This window comes from Patagioenas fasciata, chromosome W (assembly GCF_037038585.1).
Source record: "Patagioenas fasciata isolate bPatFas1 chromosome W, bPatFas1.hap1, whole genome shotgun sequence".
Classification (NCBI taxonomy): Eukaryota; Metazoa; Chordata; class Aves; order Columbiformes; family Columbidae; genus Patagioenas; species Patagioenas fasciata.
Window position 1 is genome coordinate 68,284,400 of NC_092559.1, and position 20,520 is coordinate 68,304,919.

The window sequence follows — 20,520 nt, forward strand, 5'->3', positions numbered from 1 at the left end:
CTAAATCATAACTGTATTTGTGGCGTCCAATGTGGGGCAAGAAGGGTTGGGATAATGACAGAGCTGACCCCAGACTGTGTTAAAATAGGAATTTACTATATTAGTTAAGTAGTTGCCGATCACAATGTTGCTTTGTTGTTCCCCGTGGCTGTGTTATTTAAATTCTTATAAGCTCTATGTATTCCCTGTGGTGCTGTTTATCACCTCTCAGAGAAGGATTACAGTCATCTTATTGCTGTACTGTGTAGTATCGACTTCTGATATGATAACATCTCTGATCGCGTGGCTAGGCTGGTATTTGTACGTGGCATTGTTGTCATGTCCATACCTCTGGCGCCATCTCTCGGAATTGATTAGTAATTGGACCCCATCTATGGGGAAGACGTGTGGGGGGGGACAGACAGGGACTTCCCCTGTTCTTTCACCTCCCCTTTCTCCTTCAGGCTAGGTACAGCAGTTTTTGAAAATTTTGAACACCCTGGGGACGTTCAAGCTAACATCATGCTCTTACTGATTTTCCTGAATGAGTTTCAAGTCATGTATAATGTATAGGGTTACAAAATGATTGTGGGTGTTTTTGTTGTGTGTTTTTGTTGTTTTTTGTTTTTTGTTTTTTTTTTTTTGTTTGTTTGTTTGTTTGGTTTTTTTTTTGTTTTTTTTTTAGGAATTCCACCCAGAGATCTGCCCCAAGGCTGGATGCTTATGGGTGGTATGGCATGCAGGAGAATATGGATAAGTATCTAGATAATTTCTCACCTCCAATGGTTTGGAGCTTAACCCCCAAATGACTATAAGACCCTGATGAAGTGTTAGAATATTTAAAAGGAAAATGCTGTAGCTATTCCAAAGAGGCACAATTTACTGCATTGTGCAGGGTCATGGCCAGTATTTACCAAACACTGCTCAATACTATTCAGCATGCCCAGGGGGGAGAGAGGGAAAACAGATTAAAAGGCCCTGCAGCTACTTCAACCCTAGTGATGGGCACTGTGGCTACTCAAACTCAGATGAGAGGCACTGCAGCTGAACCAGAGAACCAACCCTTGCCTGTATCAGTTGCCCCTATACAGAATAAGAAATGTGCAAAAAAGAAATAATCAGTTCGCTTAGTAAGGGATGTTGATGAACTAGGGTCATCATGAAAACAGGAGGAAGAGGCAGAACCAGAGATCATCATGTAATCCCTGAGTGAGCTGCAAGACGTAGGAGAAGTTTTCAACTGCCATCCAGGTGAGCACTTTGTTACCTGACTGCTCCAATGCTGGGATAATGCAACCAGTAGCTTGGAATTAAAGGGTAGGGAAGCCACACAGTTGGGATCCCTGTCTAGGGAAGGGGGCATTGACAAAGTGATTGGGTAAAAGACACAAGCCCTCAACCTCTGGTGTTGACTTCTGTCAGGCTGAAAGGAAAGGTACCCCTTCAGGGAAGATGTTACCTTTCACCCAGGCAAGTGGACCACCATGGAGAGAGGTCTCCAGTACCTGAGGGAATTAGCCATGCTGGAAGCGATTTATAATGATCCGAATAATGAGCAGTTACCCACAAATCCAGATGAAGTCCAATGCACACAACTCATGTGGTGGAAGTTGCTACTGAGTGCACCATTGTCGTATGTCAGCTCATTGGCAGTAATGTCCTGGAAGGAAGGCAAGGGATAAACAGTGGATGAATTGGCTGGCCAACTCTGGCAATACAAAGGAAGTATCTCTTCCTCCTTACAGGCCTGCATCTTAGCTGTGAAGAATCTGCCAGGCATGTTAACTGAGAAACTGTCCCGAGAGCTCCCGTGACTTGAGGATAAGTTCTGCTCACTGCCTGTATGGACCAGTATCTCAGCTATATAGGAGTAAGCGTTCCTCAACTCAAAAGAGAATATAAAGGATATAAAAAATGGGGCACCCTGTGCTTTTTCCTGCATGACTATGGAGAGAAGACATAAGGAAGTAGGATGGGAAACCTATTTAAGTCCTAGAGGCACAGGTACATGAGTTGCAAGGAAAAACAACCACAAGAGGGTTTTTTTCCATAAAAATGCTGCTCCAGTTTCCAGCAGGCAGTTCCCCAGAGCAGAAGGACTGATCTTACTTCTGGTCATCTTGAGGGGACTTCCAATTGATTTTTGCAAGAAACAAGTAATGAATGCTATGACCAGGACTAGAGGAGCCCTGCCTTCAGCCAGGTGGAGAAGAGGGACAACTGGGTTTATTGGACTGTGTGGATTCGACGGCCTGGCATGTTAGACCAACAAGAGTATAAGGCTCTAGTGGACACTGGTGCACAATGTACCCTAATTCTATGAAGGGTCAGAACTCATCTGTGTTTCTGGAGTGACTAGGGGATCCCAAGAGTTGACTGTATTAGAAACCAAAGTGAGCCTAACTGGTAAGGACTGGCAAAAGCACCCTATTGTGACTGGCCCAAATGCTCTGTGCATCCTTGGCATAGACTGCCTCAGAAGTCTACTCAGCTCATTGTAACCGAAGAGAAGGCAGAGTTACTGAATGCCTTCTTTGTCTCTGTCTACACTGCCGGCAGCTGTCCTGGGGAGCCCCGTACCGCTGAGGCCCCAGAGGAAGTCAGGACGATGGAGGAGTTTGCCTTGGTTGATGAGGACTGGGTTAGGGAGCAATTAGGCAATCTGGACATTCATAAATCCATGGATCCAGATGGGATGCACCTGTGGGTGCTGAGGGAGCTGGCTGAAGTTATTGCTAGGCCACTCTCCATCATCTTTGCTAAGTTGTGGGAAACTGGAGAGGTGCCTGAGGACTGGAGAAAAGCAAATGTCACTCCAGTCTTCAAAAAAGGCAAGAAGGAGGACCCGGTTAACTATAGACCGGTCAGCCTCACCTCCATCCCTGGAAAGGTAATGGAACAACTTATCCTTGGTGCCATCTCAAGGCATATCAGGGATAAGAGGGTCATTAGGGGCAGTCAACATGGCTTCACCAAGGGAAAGTCATACTTGACCAACCTCATAGCCTTTTATGAAGACATAACCAGATGGACAGATGATGGCAAAGCAGTGGACGTGGTCTGTCTTGATTTCAGTAAAGCATTTGACACAGCATCCTCACAGCTAAACTGAGGAAGTGTGGACTGGATGATCGAGTAGTGAGGTGGACTGCGAACTGGCTGAAGGAAAGAAGCCAGAGAGTTGTGGTCAGTGGGGCAGAGTCTAGTTGGAGGCCTGTATCTAGTGGAGTACCTCAAGGGTCAGTACTGGGGCTGGTATTCAATATATTCATAAAAGACTTGGATGAGGGAATAGAGTGCACTGTCAGCAAGTTTGCTGATGACACTAAACTGGGGGGAGTTGCTGACACACCAGAAGACTGTGCCGCCATCCAGCGAGACCTGGACAGGCTGGAGAGTTGGGTGGGGAAAAATTTAATGAAATATATCAAGGGCAAGTGTAGAGTATTGTATCTGGGTAGGAACAACCCCAGGTTCCAGTATAAATTGTTATGACTCATTAGAGAGCAGTGTAAGGGAAAGGGACCTGGAGTCCTGGTGGACAGCAGGATGACCATGAGCCAGCACTGTGCCCTTGTGGTCAGGAAGGCCAATGGCATCCTGGAGCGTATTAGAAGGGGAGTGGTTAGTAGGTCGAGAGAGGTTCTCCTTCCCCTCTACTCTGCCCTGGGGAGAGTGCATCTGTAACTGGCTGCCAAGGGAGGCTGTGGAGCCTCCTTCTCTGGAGACATTCAAAATCCGCCTGGATGCCTTCCTGTGTAATCTCATCCAAGTGTTCCTGCTCTGGCAGGGGGATTGGACTAGATGATCTTTCGAGGTCCCTTTGAATCTGTAACATTCTGTGTGAGTCTGCTAGGGCCTGTCAGATCCCGCTTGGTACCAGTGATTACGCCACCTTTGTGGCCTTGCCTGTGTCTAAACTGCAATGAGAAGAAAAAAAAAAAAAAAAAGAAGAAGGGAAAAAAAAAAAGAAAAACCTGGCTGCTCACTGCTAAAGTGGCGAAAAGGGGGGTTTTTCCCCCTCCGCCGTGGAGAAGTTGTTGCTAGAGAACTGTAGTACTGAATGAAGGAATCTGAGGGTGAAATTTAAAGGCATCCTCAGTGGATCCATAGTTCTAGTGAAACTGGGGAATTAAAACAAAACTCTTTTAATAGACTTATTCCTTGGTAACTTGTAAAAGACTTCTTAGTAAATTCACTGTTTTTGAGGTCATGAGAAAGAAAGAAAGGCCATTTTTTGAAACCAATAGAATGCCAAATTTGGAACAAAGTTTTAACACAATAATTCTTGTATTTGCCAGAAAGCCCTATAGCTCTCTTAGGTCAAGATTTTTTAAGTAATTTTTAAGCTCAAATAATGTTTTCTGAGAATTCTGTTTAGTTGCATGTCCCATAAGAAGCTGCTTGGAAGGTGCAGATCTACTCGCTGCAAGCAAGAAATCTCCAAGGAAATTTTGGATGTTGTATTTCCACTAGTATTGGCAGCTGAAGCATCTGTTAAAGCCAACACTATACTGTTAGAACTGAAACAGGACTTCGATCTGGTAAGGAAAAACAATATCCAATAAATATGAAAAACAAAATGGGGTTAGAGACTTTGAGGAACAAGTTTATGACAACCTTACAGGCTGACTACATTTGATTACACTTGCAGATTTGTCTATATATAGCTACAACACAGGAACAACCTGTGGCTGTTGTAGGACAATGCGATGAGAAAGCAAACAGACTAATATATTTGGAATGGATTTTTTTTTTTTGCCAAATTCTTTCTGTAAAACTATTGCTCAGCGTCTAGAATGGATTGTTAATCTGATCAAAAAACACAGAGAGTGGATTCAAGTCTTAATAGGCCATGACCCATCTGTCATATATGTACTGTTGGTGAATTCTGATTTTTTTTTTTTTTATTCACAATCTATGTCCTTATAAATTTTACTAGCTGATTTTCTACTTTGAAACCCCCTGCTGACATTCCAACATGCAAAGTATCTAAAGTAACCATGGGAAATGTTTTGAGTTTTTACTGCCCCCCCTGTAAATTAGAGGCACCAGCATATCAGAATGGTGCAGATTTTCATTATTTGGACTGGGGACTAACATGAAAAATCTTTCAATGTATTTGTTTTCCTTATCAGGATTGTTAACCAGGCTTCTCCACTATTTTATAATTACTGTAATTGTTGTAATTTGCACTATTTCATTGTTTATTAGTAGGTTGATTTGTAGTGATAATGTATAACAGGACAATGACACATAAGGTATGATGATCCACAGTGGGCATTCAAATTCACCAACAGAGTGCCCCCTTTTGACTTTGGAGGCAAGAGGTGACTGCACCACCACTCCAAAGTAGATTGTGGTCACGGGGTGGATTGTGTGGCACTTGCACATTTGTGTACATATATGCAGGCATGTCGCAAGAAGAGCCAGAGGCCACGAATGAATTGCAAAGAGCAAATTTTATTTTAGTTACCTCTCTACTGGGGGATCTTCGAAGTAGCACCTAAGCTCCTAGGCAGAGGTGACACAGGCGGGGATGCAGGCACTGGTAAGTTCAGCCCTGCTGGAAGATCGCCGGGCCTGCTGAGCTCGCCTGTATTTCAAGGCTTCAGGCAGGCACAGCCTCCCACTCTTTCTCACAACAAAGCAGGTATCTCAGACATAGTGATAAGGTGCCTAGAGTTTCTCACAGGCCTATGTTATCTAACACAGAGGTCCTACTCATCAAGCACACAAGGTCAGTAAAACAATTAGTGTGATGTATGTGCTTTTTCTACAGACAGGTGCAAGTCACTTGAGTGTATTTACATTTAACTAACCTCCTCGCCAAATCTTCCACTATATTCCCATACAACATTCCCCTGAGATCTGGAGCCCTCAGTGGGGCAGCTGAGAATTCTTTAGCACCTTTTGTGACCCACTGTACCTGTCCCCACATACACATCCAGGGCAGGGTGACTTCATTTCCACCAGCTGGTGGGGAAGGAGGGGTGGGACCCTTGGTCAATTGGCAGGGTACTCAACAAAGAATTGCTAGACCACTCTTCGTCATTTTTGCCAAGTCTTGGGAAACGGGAGAGGTGCTCGAGGATTGGAGGAAAGCAAATGTCACTACAGTCTTCAAAAAGGGCAAGAAGGAGGACCCGGGTAATTATAGACGGGTCAGCCTCACCTCTGTCCCTGGGAAAGTAATGGAACAGCTTATCCTTGGTGCCATCTCAAGGCATATCAAGGATAAGAGGGTTATCAGGGGCAGTCAGCATGGCTTTACCAAGGGTAAGTCATGCTTGACCAACCTCATAGCCTTTTATGAGAATGTAACAAGGTGGATGGATGATGGCAGAGCGGTGGATGTGGTCTACCTTGACTTCAGTAAAGCCTTTGACACAGTCTCCCACAGCATCCTAGTTGCTAAGTTGAGGACGTGTGGTCTAGACAATAGAGTAGTGAGGTGGGTTGCAAACTGGCTTAAGGAGAGAAGCCAGAGAGTGGTGGTCAATGGTGCGGAGTCTAGTTGGAGGCCAGTATCTAGTGGAGTGCCTCAGGGGTCAGTACTGGGACCAATATTATTCAATATATTCATTAACGATTTGGACGAGGGAATGGAGTGTACTATCAGCAGGTTTGCTGATGACACGAAGCTGGGAGGAGTGGCTGACACGCCAGAAGGCTGTACTGCCATCCAGCGGGACCTGGACAGGCTGGAGAGTTGGGCGGGGAACAACCCGATGAAATTTAACAAGGGCAAGTGTAGAGTCTTACATCTGGGCAGGAACAACCCCAGGTTCCAGTATAGGTTGGGAAATTACATATTAGAGAGCAGTGTAGGGGAAAGGGACCTGGGGGTCCTGGTGGACAACAGGATGACCATGAGCCAGCACTGTGTCCTTGTGGCCAGGAAGGCCAATGGTATCCTGGGGTGTATTAGAAGGGGGGTGGTTAGTAGATCGAGAGAGGTCCTCCTTCCCCTCTACTCTGCCCTGGTGAGACCCCATCTAGAATATTGTGTCCAGTCCTGGACCCCTCAGTTCAAGAAGGACAGGGAACTGCTGGAGAGGGTCCAGCGTAGGGCAACAAAGATGATTAAAGGAGTGGAGCATCTCCCTTATGAGGAAAGGCTGAGGGAGCTGGGGCTCTTTAGTTTGGAGAAGAGGAGACTGAGGGGTGACCTTATTAATGTTTATAAATATATAAAGGTTGAGTGCCACGAGGATGGAGCCAGGTTCTTCTTGGTGGCAAACAATGATAGGACAAGGGGTAATGGGATCAAGCTGGAACACAAGAGGTTCCACTTAAATTTGAGAGAAAACTTCTTCTCAGTGAGGGTGACAGAGCACTGGAACAGGCTGCTCAGGGAGGTTGTGGAGTCTCCTACTCTGGAGACATTCAAAACCCGCCTGGACATGTTCCTGTGTGACCTCATCTAGGTGTTCCTGCTCTGGCAGGGGGATTGGACTAGATGATCTTTTGAGGTCCCTTCCAATCCCAAACGTACTGTGACACTGTGATACTGTGAAAGAAGGTGTTGGAAAGTAAAATGTGGGAAAACAAGATGTGCGGTTCCAGCCACCTGGATGATAAAAGAAGATCAGTACTAACATGACCATCCGGACGGTCAAAGACATAATACTAACATAATAATATATAAAAGGCCTTGGACAGATTACTTTGAAGTATCTTTCTCATAATTGTAAAAAGTTATAGTCCAGACTTGTGAGAATGGTATCTCGGGCCGGATAATCGCCCCCAAGTGTCTGGGATGTGTGAATGTCCTTGGGCCTGGTCTGTGAATGAGTGGAAAAACAAGTGAGACAAACATCACGAGTTTAGTGTGTTTTTAAAAACAATTAGTGGAAAAACACCTTTTGTAAACATCTTAGTCCTATAAAATTGTAAATGGTGAATAAAGAAGTTAGCCTTAGCCTAGGCTAACTAATCAGCTCTCTGCTTGGCCAGGCTCTGCGCTTCTTCCTGAACAAGATCTCTGCCTCTGCATGAATTTCTGTCTGCGTCCTGGTATGCGTCATTCCTAATCGCTGCAGAAGGTGACCAGAGTAGCTGAGAAGCTTCTGGACCATGTTGTAATGCCCACAGCCACATCTGACCAGATTATAAAACAGGGTCCCCGCCAAAGACCTCCTTTGAGTGGTCTTCTTGGAGCTGTGATTCTGTGAACTGAAGCCCTTTCCTTAGACAGGAACATTGTCTAAGGAGACTTCCCGGGATTGAGAGCGCTTCACCTCTTCGTTTGGGTGAGTGGTTATTTACTGGATATATCCTTGAATGACCCCTCACCTAACCCAGGTGAGTGATTATTTCTTGTGGGTACCCTGAAGTGAGAGGCCTCCAGTTTTGTTTCTTGTGAGTGACTCCATGCACATTGTGGATCCTCATTATTCTTATGTTGTTGTACCTCAGTAATTTCCTCAACTGATATCTGAACCTGTATCTTATGTTGATGGAGTACTGAATAATTGTATATAACCCTTTTTCTAGTCAGTTTACTGGCTACACTTTTCCAGCTAGAATTAAGTCTGGTTTGGAACTTGTTGTCCACCTAAAACTGACTTTCGAGTGCCTCCATGACACAGATAAAGAAGGAGGCAAACTTCTTTCTGTAAAAACAGTTTCTGCGGAGACTGGAGAGCAGTCATCTAAGAGGAAGAATAAAACTCAACAACTATTCACACCTCTGCGATAAATATATGTGAAGCAGCTCTGTTGTGGATAGGAGATGGACAGAACACTTTGGCTACCAGAATAGAACTGCATTGTGGTTGGGAATATACTCAAAACAATTTATATGTAACACTGTTAAAATGGAATTATAGTGTTCATGAGTGGACTCAAGTGAAACAACATCTCCAGGGAACTGAGGGATTGACGACACGGACTCCTGGCGCAGGTGAACCAAGAGACCCTTTATTTCCGCAAGCCACTTAGATTTATAGCTAGTAGCTGTTGTACACGCATTTAATTTTCTGTTTTAATTGGCTTTTGCCAGCTGTTCATGCACTTAAAGTTATCTTGCGATTGGTTTACTTAATCTTGCATGCACTCTGGCAGTTTGGCTAACGCATTGTAAAAATATTTTCTTGTACAAAAACATTCTGGTTTCTCATTCTATTTTGGTCAAGGTTGTTCCAGTAACTCAAGATGACTGTCTGTAAGATATTCCACAGAGAATATCTTCAACTTATGTGCAAGACCTGGTTTAGGATTTAACCAGTGCCCTGCAAAAACAACTGCATGATTTGCAAGAATTAACACTGCAAGACATAATGGATGACATTATAGCGTAATGTGGTTAGACCCAAAACCATGGTTTTCAGACCTCAGTCTGCATATATGGGTTTTTGTGGGAATTGGATGTGCTTATGTAATATTTGTTCTTGTAGTCCTCCAAATAAACTGGAAAATGATACAGATTGTAAAGAATAAAGCCAGGGTCCTTGCTGCACTCATTGTGAACCCAATGTTCAAAAACAAAAAAGGGGGAGATGGGGAAACTGCAGGATGTGTGGTTCCAGCTAAAGGGCCTTGGGCAGGTTATACAGAAGTATGGCCAGTGAGAATGATATCTCAGGCTGGAAAACTGCCCCCGTATGTATGATATGTGACTGTTGGGCCTGGGCGTGTGAATGAGTGGGTCAGGACATCGCCCACAGGATATGCATGGGAACATGACTGAAAACAGTCACAACATGAGCATGGTGTGTTTGGAATAACAATTTTTGAAAAAAACGTTCTGTCTAATCTCTTGGTCCAGGCCCATATCTGTAAACCTATAAATTGAGAACTGTCAATAAAAGTCAACTCTGCCTGGCTCAGCTCTGCTCAGCTCAGTCTGGCTCTGCTCTCACTGCTAACAAAAACTCTGTGCCTGTGCATCTCTGTCTGTGTCTGTATGCGTTGTTCTCATTGACACAGGGTTTCTCCTCCATTTTGCTATGTGTAAATTCTACAACAACAGCCAGGAAATCAGATAAATTCGCTCTCTAGCCTGTCACAGAAAGCAAATGAAAGCAACCAGAAAATAAAAATAAGGAGCACAAAACAATCTATGCAAAAAGCAAATTAGTGATTTAAAAGGATGCAAAATATTGCTAGCATGGTATGAAACATATCAACTTCCCTTTAGTTCTCTCTGTGTAATTCAGGTCACCACAGTTTTGAGATAAAGCTGCTAGAACCACTGACTTTGGACAGTCAAAATCAGTCTCTCCCTTTCTGCCCTTGATTGGTTTAGTCCTATTTGAATTTTCTACCTGTTAGGCTTTTTTTTTTTTTTTTGCCTTAGGATGAGTGTATAACACATCCTCCCAGCATACAACCCACTGAGGAGGGCTCCAGCTTTCTATAGCTACCTGAAAGGAGGTTGTAGCATGGAGGGGTCAGTCTCTACTCCCAAGTAGCAAGTGATAGGACAAGAGGAAATGGCCTCAAGTTGCGCCAGGGAAGGTTTATATTGGATATTAGGAAAAAATTCTTCATGGAGAGGGTGGTGAAGCAGTGGAACAGGCTGCCCGGGGCAGTGGTGGAATCACCATCCCTGGAGGGGTTTAAAAGATGTATAGATGAGGTTCGTAGGGACATGGTTTAGTGCTAGAGTTAGGTTATGGTTGGACTCGATGATCCTGAGGGTCTCTTCCAACCGAAATGATTCTATGATCCCAGGAACCCTGACTTTACCGTTGTAAAGCCCCAGAGCCACTGCTGCCACTGGTGGGGGATGCAAAGTGGCTGCTCCATTCCCATGCAGACAGGTGAGGCTTAATGAACCAGGTTAGACTTAATGAACCATCATCCATCCAAGAAATGACTGATGATTGAAGCTTGTTTTAATCAATGTGTCTGCATTGCCTGGGTGGTCCCCAAGTGCTGGGAGGGACCTTGGCATTCCTCTGACCCCATCCCACAGATGAAGAGCTGGTGGTGTCTGAGCCAAGAGCTGGACTCCAGATCTCCTGGGACCTTTTTTCTTTCATTGGCTGCCAGGAACATGCTGGGTACCTGCCTGAATCCGTGGGTGAAGTCCTTGGGGTTTCGTTTAAAGCTTCAACGGCTACAAACATCTCCTTTACCCTATTTCTTTGTTCTGATGAAGTCCCTCGCTTCTTGGCCATCGTGAAGATTGCTCATTATCTATGTGTTTCTCTGATCTGGCCATACTTGGGATGGACAGCCAAATGTTACAGGAGCACTTTCTTGTGTCATTACCCTGTATACCAGATTATTTTTGTCTGGGAGTTATAAATGACTCTATCATGCGTTAATACTTGAAAATTTGAAGCACTTGAAAGTACTTGAGAAACCAAAGGGAGGAACTATTTAATCCTACAATGAAATGCAGATTCTGCTGGGGTGGGACAGAACCCCCTCTCCTCAGAAAAAGCAAGACACCCCGTCAAATCTGGGTAAAGTTGCTGGGAGGGATCTTCCAAACAATGAGAAGTACCACATTCCCACATGGTTGGACCATGGGTTTCTGCCTTACTCCAGGCACTATTGCTGAGATCAGGTGTTGGGGGGCTTGGAAAAAAAAAAACAGTTGTGTCCATGGGGTGGCCAAGGGGGGTTAGAGATGGATGAAAAGATCTGATGGGGAAAGCCCCAGGCAGGAGCTGGCTTTGCCCACGGGAAGCATGAGACATCTATGGGTAATGCTGAGCTTGAGGATGTGCCAAGGTTTTAGCTCGAGGTTTAGCTCTCCACAGCTGCCGTGGTACTGGAGCATTTCCACAGCAGCAGCATTTGCAGAAAGGCCGCAGGGTGGGATGAGGCAGTGAGGAGGGAGGGGAGACGCAGCATGAGTTGGGGTCAATGTGATGGCTAAATCTGTTCGGCAGCCCCATCCAACCGCAGCTCCTTCCTACCACCGACTGTGCATGATGGCAGCGGTGTTTCCAGAGTGGGAGCAGAGGGAGAAAGGACATGCATGCACATGAGGGTGTGTGTGGGTGTGCACTTGTGCACAGCAGTTTCAGCCGCGTGGTTGAGTGCATCAGCACCGCAGTGGACTGAGGCTTGGAGGTGCTCAGGTTTTTGAGAGATGCTCCCAGGAAAGGCAGCTCCAAGCAGCCATGCGATTCCACATGCTTCTGACGGCCCCTCTGCCAGCTTGGTGGGTTCAAAGACTGTGGGCAGGAGGTTGCTGGGCTTGGATCTATCATGCTGTTTGCAAACAGCATTGGCAAACCAAAGGCATCTGGGTCCCTTAAACAAAAAAAGGGATGCTGGAGAGTAGCAACCCCCTTTTTCTTCTGCAACTCCCCCTTTTTGGGACCTCAGAGATCCCCACCAGTGGTTCAACACCACCACTGGCTCTCCTTGTATCCCATGGGAAAGGACAACCCTGCTCCACCAGCACGGATGAACCAAGTGAGGAAAAGATGGAAACAACATTAACCCAATGGGGACAGGGAAAAAACTCAGCCCCAGTCTGTTGATCCCAACAGTGATGTTATCTCATGGGAGGTATTTCTGGTATCGATACAGGTTGGAGTATGAAGGGACTGAGAGCAGCCCTGTGGACAAGGACTTGAGAGTACTGGTGGATAAAAACTGGACGTGAGCTGGCAACGTGTGCTCGCAGCCCAGAAAGCCAACTGAATCCTAGGCTGCATCAAAAGGAGCATGGCCAGCAGGTTGAGGGAGATGATTCTGCCCCTCTACTCTGCTCTGCTGAGACCCCACCTGGAGTGCTGTGTCCAGCTCTGGAGCCCTCAGTACAGGAAAGACATGGACCTGTTGGAGAGGGTCCAGAGGAAGGCCACAAAAATGATCAGAGGTCTGGAACACCTCTCCTATGAGGAAAGTCTGAGAAAGTTGGGGGTTGTTCAACCTGGAGAAGGCTCCAAGGAGACCTTATTGTGGCAATTCAATACTTGAAGGGGGCTTATAAGAAAGATGGGGACAGACTTTTAAATAGGGCCTGTAGTGATAGCATAGGGAGTAATGGTTTAAAACTAATAGAGGGTAGATTCACACTAGATATAAGGAAGATGAGGGTGGCCCAGGTTTCACTGGCCCAGGTTTCCCAGGGAGGTCTTAAATGCCCCATCCCTGGAGACATTCAAGGCCAGGCTGGACAGGGCTCTGAGCAACCTGATCTAATTGAAGACGTCCCTGCTCATTGCAGGGGGGGTGGACTAGATGACCTTTAAAGGACCCTTCCAACCCAAACCATTCATTCAACAGCCTTGGACAGGTTATATAGAAGTATGTTTTTTATGAGGGTAAGGAGTGATAGCCCAGGCCAGTGAGAATGATATCTTGGATGGCGGCGGCCATGGCAGTGAAGCGGCGGGGGTTCCAGGGTAAATTGGTGCACTGAGGGCCTGTGCAGTGGGGTTCTTGGGACTTTGGGGTGGGGTGAGCTGTGCTGTGTTTTCCTCGCAGGGCTCAGTGGAAGTGGTGGTGCAGGGCCAGAGCCCCCCACTGGGGGTGCAGGGTGGAAAAAGGGTCGTCCCAGCTGGGGCCAGAGCCTTGTAGCCGGTGAAGCTGATCCAGGCTAAGCTCTACAAGCCACCACCTAGGGAGGAGCTGAGCCAGCTAAAGGAGACAGAGGACCTCTTCTGCTCTAACCTGCTCCACCTGCGGGTCAGCTGGGGGGCCCTCTGGCCTGGGGAGCTGCCCTCTGGGGACTAATTGGAGGGAGGGGGGGAACCAGGGAGCAGCAGGATCCCGGACCTGGAGCTTTCCAGAAACCCCCCTGGGAAAGAGACCCCGGGCCCCTGGCAGGCCCCTGAGCCCTCCTGACCTGGTGAATCTGGGCATGAGGGCAGGGACAGAAGGCGCAGACTTTGTAAGGCACCAGGTATATAACTGATATTTCCACTGTAATTCTTATTATCATCCTACACCAGGTTCTTTGCTTCTTTTACACCACTAAAATTGAACCCCTCTAGCACATAACTGCAGTATGGTGTAAGTGTAACCATTGCATCCCTTGCCGTGGTGTTTTATTGCTTACCTGGGTGAGAAAGTAACATTACCGGGTACACCTGGCTCCTGTCTTTGACCAACTTCTGGATGGGACAGGAGAGTTTATTAATGTCCTGGAAAAGCAAGCTGTCTGTGTTAGGGGGAGGTCAGACTGGTGACTCGATAGCTCCTGGTGGTTATAACATTGGTAATTTTATGAGGAGTGGCTTTGATCTCTTGGCTCCCTGCTGGTGTTGGTGGCAGGATCTCTAGGGTTCATCGTGTGAACCTGCAGGGTTGTTTCCTGGAGCTGATACTCTGTCATACAAAAAACCTTTCTGAGAGCTATACCTTTGTCAGTCATGCAATTTTTTTTTTTTTTTTTGTGGCTGGACCTCACACAGAAGCTGGTGGGATTGCCATCCAGAACTTCACAGGAGATGGCAGGAGCAACTCCAGGCAGGGTTTGTGGAGGGGCTCAGGTGTGTTCCCCAGTTCACCTGCTGCCCTCTTCACCAGGCTTGTGGTCGGTGCTGAAGGACAAGATAAAGGAGTAATTCCAGTATTGCAGCTGCCTTTCATGGTCCCCTTTCCCCCTACAGACTGAAAAGCTTCTGAAGGAGGTGACACTGAAGGAGACAAAGAAGAAGATTGATGCCTTCCTCCACGAAATTAAAAACCTGCTGAGTGCCATCCCAGAGGCCCCAGAAACTGAAGTATGTCCCGAGGGATGGAGGAGGCAGCAAGACCTCTGTATGGAGCAGGCTTTGCTATTGCTGTACAGGCAGAGGTCCTCATGGAGTATCTCCCTTAGGGACTGAAAAAATATTACCTTACTTTATGTTGGAGGGGAGAGGGAGATGCTCAGTCTTTAAGCCCTGGGAGCATGTGCCTGCAGATGTGTAGAGAGAGGGGTCCTGGTCTCTGCACATCTGCTGTTGGTCATGCTTAGAGTGTTTTGCGTGTCCCTTCTGTTCCTAGCTCACCAACCAGGCCTGGCTTCCCAAGGGTGGGAAGGTGCTGTTCAGCATGAAGGAGAGATTCTACTTCCTGCCCCTGGCCAAGCTGAAGGTGATGGGCAGTTACCTGCTGGGCACCTGCATTAAGCTGGAGATCAACATGGATGTGGCAGTGACTATGCCGCAGGTGAGTCACAGACTCACAGAATCACAGAATGTTAGGGATAGGAAGTGACCTCAAAAGATCATCTAGTCCAATCCCCCTGCCGGATCAGGAACACCTAGATGAGGTTACACAGGAATGTGCCCAGGTGGATTTTGAATGTCTCCAGAGTAGGAGACTCCACAACTCTTCTGAGCAGCCTGTTCCAGTGTTCTGCTATCCTCACCGAGAAGAAGTTTCTTCTCAAATTTAAGTGGAACCTGTTGTGTTCCAGTTTGAACCCATTACCCCTTCTCCTATCATTGGTTGTCACTGAGAAGAGCCTGGCTCCATCCTCATGACATTCACCCTTTATATATTTATAAACATTAATAAGGTCACCCCTCAGTCTCCCCTTCTCCAAACTAAAGAGCCCCAGCTCCCTCAGCCTTTCCTCATAAGGGAGATGTTCCACTCCCTTAATCATCTTCATTGCCCTTATGCTGGACTCTCTCCAGCAGTTCCCTGTCCTTCTTGAACCGAGGGGCCCAGAACTGGACACAATATTCCAGATGGGATCTCACCAGGGCAAAGTAGAGGGGAAGGAGAACCTCTCTTGATCTACTAACCACCTCTCTTCTAATACACCCCAGGATGCCATTTGCCTTCCTGGCCACAAGGGCACAGTGCTGGCTCATGGTCATCCTGCTGTCCACCAGGACCCCCAGGTCCCTTTCCCCTACACTGCTCTTTAATAGGTCATTCCCCAATTTATAATGGAACCTGGGGTTGTTCCTACCCAGATGTAAGACTCTACACTTGCCCTTGTTACATTTAATCAAATTTTTCCCTGCCCAACTCTCCAGCCTGTCCAGATCTTGCTGGATGGCAGCACAGCCTTCTGGCATGTCAGCCACTCCTCCCAGCTTGGTGTCATCAGCAAACTTGGTCTGATCATGATGCCTCCTCCAAAGTGGCCTGGGGCCTGGCTGAGCTCTGTCCCCTCCTATCCTCTGTTGCCCCTGCCCTGTCCTCTCTATTCCTGTGTGAGGTTGCATGAGGAGCTGGGGAGTGTGGTCTCACCACTCACTTTATCAGAGCTTTCAGCTGCCTTTTTTTTTAAAATTTTTTTTTAGACTTGACCGTGCTGGCTGGCCCACCCTGTGGGTGCTTTGGGGAGTAAAGCAGACCCTACAAAAACATGGCTATGTCTACTATGTCTAGCACCGTCCTTCCTGTTTTCCCCACCCCTGCTCCCTGCTATCTTCTTGCCTTCCCCAAGCAACTGTGCATAGTCTGGCTCTTCTCTAAGATGACGTAGGACGCATGAGCTGATGGATGCTGCTTGTTTCTGCAGACTCAAGGTGACCGTGGGTTTGAATTTGGGACAGACAGTGGCATGGGAAGACCAGGGTGAACAGGAGGGTGCTAGGGTGGTTGGGTTCAACGTGCTGTTGTTTCCTTACATGGGAACCACAGAGTCCCCAACCCTGCGCTACAACAGTTTCATCCTCTGCGACACGGTGCTGCTCTCCTTCCTGCACTTCTTGTCTAGCGCAGCCACTGACTTCCTGGGCATGAAGGATGGCCTGGCCCTTCTCAAAGTTTGGCTGAAACAATGGCAGCTCAGCAAGGTATGTCCTGTGCCAGGGGACAGAGCAGGCTCACCTGGATGACCTGCCTTTGGCCTGCTCTCCCTTCCTAGGGGTGGAAAAGTGATGGTTTGGCCCTGGTGGGTGAGATGGTGGAGCTCCATCCTACTCCATGGGTTGCAATGAGTCTGTGTGAACCAGACAATCATGCTTCTTTGAGATTCCTGGTAGTAGGTTTTGGTGTTGTTGTTGGTGGTGTTTTTTTTTTTTTTTTTGGGGGGGTGGGGGGGTGGGAGGAGGAATTAATCTCATTTCCCAAAGAACTTGGAGGTGGTGACTTCCTGCAAGGGGATCCATCTCTCTGCTCATTGTACAGGGCTTTGCCTCAATGTCTTCCTGGTGAGGTTGGGGCTTGGAGGCTGCCCTGCTGCTGATGACAGAGGCCAGAAGCAGTTATGTGGGATAGGCTCTGGTGCCTCGTTGAGCTCTTTTTGACTCAGTTTTCAGAGGGCTTGGGGTGCTTCAGTGGCTTCTTGGTCTCTGTGCTGGTTGTTTACCTGCTGATGAAATGCAAGATCATCAAGAAGATGAATGGGTACCAGATGCTGAGGAGCACCCTGCGGTATCTGGGTGAGTTTCCAGGGACCTCTCTGGGCAGGGAAAGGCTGGTGTCAGCAGAGTCTCTGCACCAAGTCTGAACATGGTGGGGTGTCCTGGTTTGGTTAAAAACAAGTTTCTCTTTTAGTGAATTTGCCTGTCAGCTAAAGCCTTCCTATTAGCTGCATTTTCCTGGAGAACCAGATACATGTTTTGGTAAACATAGCAATGGAATGAGAAGTTATTGATAAGCATGGATGGACATCTCGCGAGAGGGGCAACGAGAAACAGGTGACCAAGAAACTGACCAACGGAGTATAACATCCCACTCACGTGAATACTTCATATAAAAGTGGGAGATCACGAGGATCTTGTCCCTTTTCATTATGACTGACATTAGGAGACGACCTTGCTATTTGTCCCTGCAAACTGAGGCCTAGTGGCAGGCTGAATCCAGCTCCGGTTGGCTGCAGAGTCCAATCCAGGACTTCGGGTGCCGGCTCTGCAGTTGCTGGGACTTTCAAGATTGGTTTTGTATATTTTGTATTACTTTTTTCTATTCTTATTAGTAGCATTAGTAAAACATTGTTAATGTTTTCCAGCTCTCTTCTCTCTGTCCTTCTTTCCCTCCCGATTGCCTGTCCTTAGTGGGAAGGGGGGAGAGGGAGGGGCTGGAGGGGGAAGGGGGGGGTAGAGGGGGTTAACAATACATCTGCCACGGTTTTATTGTCACCCCGCAATCAAAACCTCGACAAGTTGATAACGGTAGCAATGGTGTGCAGAAGAGCCCCAGGTTTAGACTTATTGCTATGGTAGCCAAAGTTACTGATAAATTTTGCACGTTCCATAAGTGAGAGGGGCATAGTTGCAAAGAGGGGTGGGCAGAACAGGTGACTAAAACTGACTGAATAAGTATTCCAACAGTATTTCATACACCCTATAAAAGAGGGAGATCACGAGGGTCTCGCTCTTTGACCATGACTGGCATCCGAAGCAGACTCTGAAATTGGACCATATGTGATCAAAAATATAGGCCAACAACAAATGTTGTTCAACCCAGAATGGTCTCTTAAACGTGTTGAGTTGTTAATGCAAAATAATGTTTCTGAGATTCAGCCAACCTGCTGTTCTTTCTTGAGAACCTCCTTCAAAGGGTGGACAACCTGTCTGCGGAAACAAATACCTAATAGAAAACGAACATAGAGAGACCTAACTGGTGTGTTGGGGACAGGATTGGGAGTTTTAAATAGTATTGATTCAGAAATATTAATGAATAAATCGGCCACCAGAACTAGTGATTTGGCAAAATTGCAACTGCCCTTGTGGTCTTCCCTTTTGGCTTTGGGAACTAACAAATGACTGTCATCAAAAGTGTTGCCAAAATGGGAAAAAGTTAATGTAAAAGACCATGAATTGATAATAGATACACTTGGTGTGGTCCAAAATAACCTTTCTTTGGCAATCAGTTGTATTCAGGAACAACTATAGATGCAATCAGTGGCCGCCTCAATCATAAGAGAAGGGGAAGAAGGCACTTTCCCTACCATAATTCAGAAAATTGTTTGGGACAGTGCCACCTAATTTGAGAGACAACTCCAGTCCTGGTGGACTTTGGTAAACTTTACTTATAACCCCATCACAAACACGGCCATGACCTTTGTGTTAACCATACACAATGCCTCAATATACATAATTTACCCTATCATTGCATTAGGGTTGAACCACAACAGAGCTATACTCTATCTTTTCAAGCATAGAGTATGGGCCCGAAAAGTGGATGAAAAATGGCAAACTGTCAATTTAGAATCTTGCATTGTGTGAGAACAGCAAAGATTCATCTGTGAAAGTAATACAGTCAGTGCTCAAGACATTTGTCTGGACACTGAGCAGAATGTTTGTCATTTTGAAGTTCGTCCTGACAATCGAGAAATGGTATTAGTGTATATTGGCAAAGGTTGTGTGTGCCTGAGGACTGCTTGTAACTCTATATTAGTAGATTTGGTGACGGTAAATATTAAAAACCATTCAAATTTTTTATTTGTAATTTTGTCAAAATTACTGAATGTGATTTTTTTTATTTAGCACCAGTCATATCTCATAAACTTATACAATCTAATTACACACTGTTTCACGAATTTCTGCCTACACCTATTGGGATGAATCTCACATTGGTAAAGCAATTGTTGCAACACCAAGACTTGATCAAGATCTTGGAAGAGGTTCGAGTAAATGGAGAGAATACCTTGATAACTGTTCACCACAATGCTGAAGAAATTCACCGTGTGTTGAGAAGAGTTGAAAAGGACATAGAACATAAGTGGTGGGACATGCTTTTAGGGTGGTCACCTACTGCTACAGGCATCCTGAATAAGTTGTGTCACCCCGTTGTTGTTCTCTTGGTATTAGTTTTGATAGGTTTTGTTCTGTCCGCACTATTGTATGTTTTGAATTGGAGAATGGTAAAGCAGTTGACACATTTAACATCTGTACTTAATGCACACAATTTGTTTAGTGTGCCCTCCAATGTAGACATCCCTAAAACCATTGATACAAAGCAGATCGCGTGGATATAAACCACTGTTCTTTTCCTTTCCCTTTTCTTCCTCTTTACTTTCTGTCTCTGAGGATTGTGTTATTGTCATGAGGTCCTGATAACAATGTGGTGGAGTGGTGTAAGAGTCAGTCCAAAATACAGTATTTACCTCAACATTGCCATCAGGGACTTGGAGAACAGATGCCTTGAGAGAAAGAACTGTGCAAGGACTTGGAGAGAGGCCTGAGAGAAAGAATCATGCAGGACTCTCCAACCTGGGACTACAGGTCAAACTTGCCCCCACCTCCTCCCTGTTACTAAGGCCAACAAAGAAGAGCATGCCCAGAAGCTCGCCAAGGGTCTTGAGGTCACCCAACGGACCAGAAAGAGACCCCTGAACACGAGGCGACGCAGGCGCAGACGGGTCCTGGCAAGTGAAGCGAGGACTTTTTGAGCCTGCGCAGTTAAGCCTGGGTTGTGAAACAAAGGTGGAGATTGGCCTCAATCCATGGGAGTGAGGGGGGGGTGAAGATGTATAAAAGACGATTCCCGACTGGACATCGTGGAGATCTTCCCACCAAAGGTTTCCAAATCACAACGGAGGACCAGCAGGACTCTACAGGACCGGAGACCAGAGGGATGCCTTTGGGACGGGGGATTGGACTAGATGATCTTTTGAGGTCCCTTCCAATACCAAACATACTGTGATACTGTGACTCGTCTGGTGGTAATTAAATCCTCTTTCCCCCTTTTCTTTTTCTTTCCCTTTTTCTCTACTCTCTCAATCAC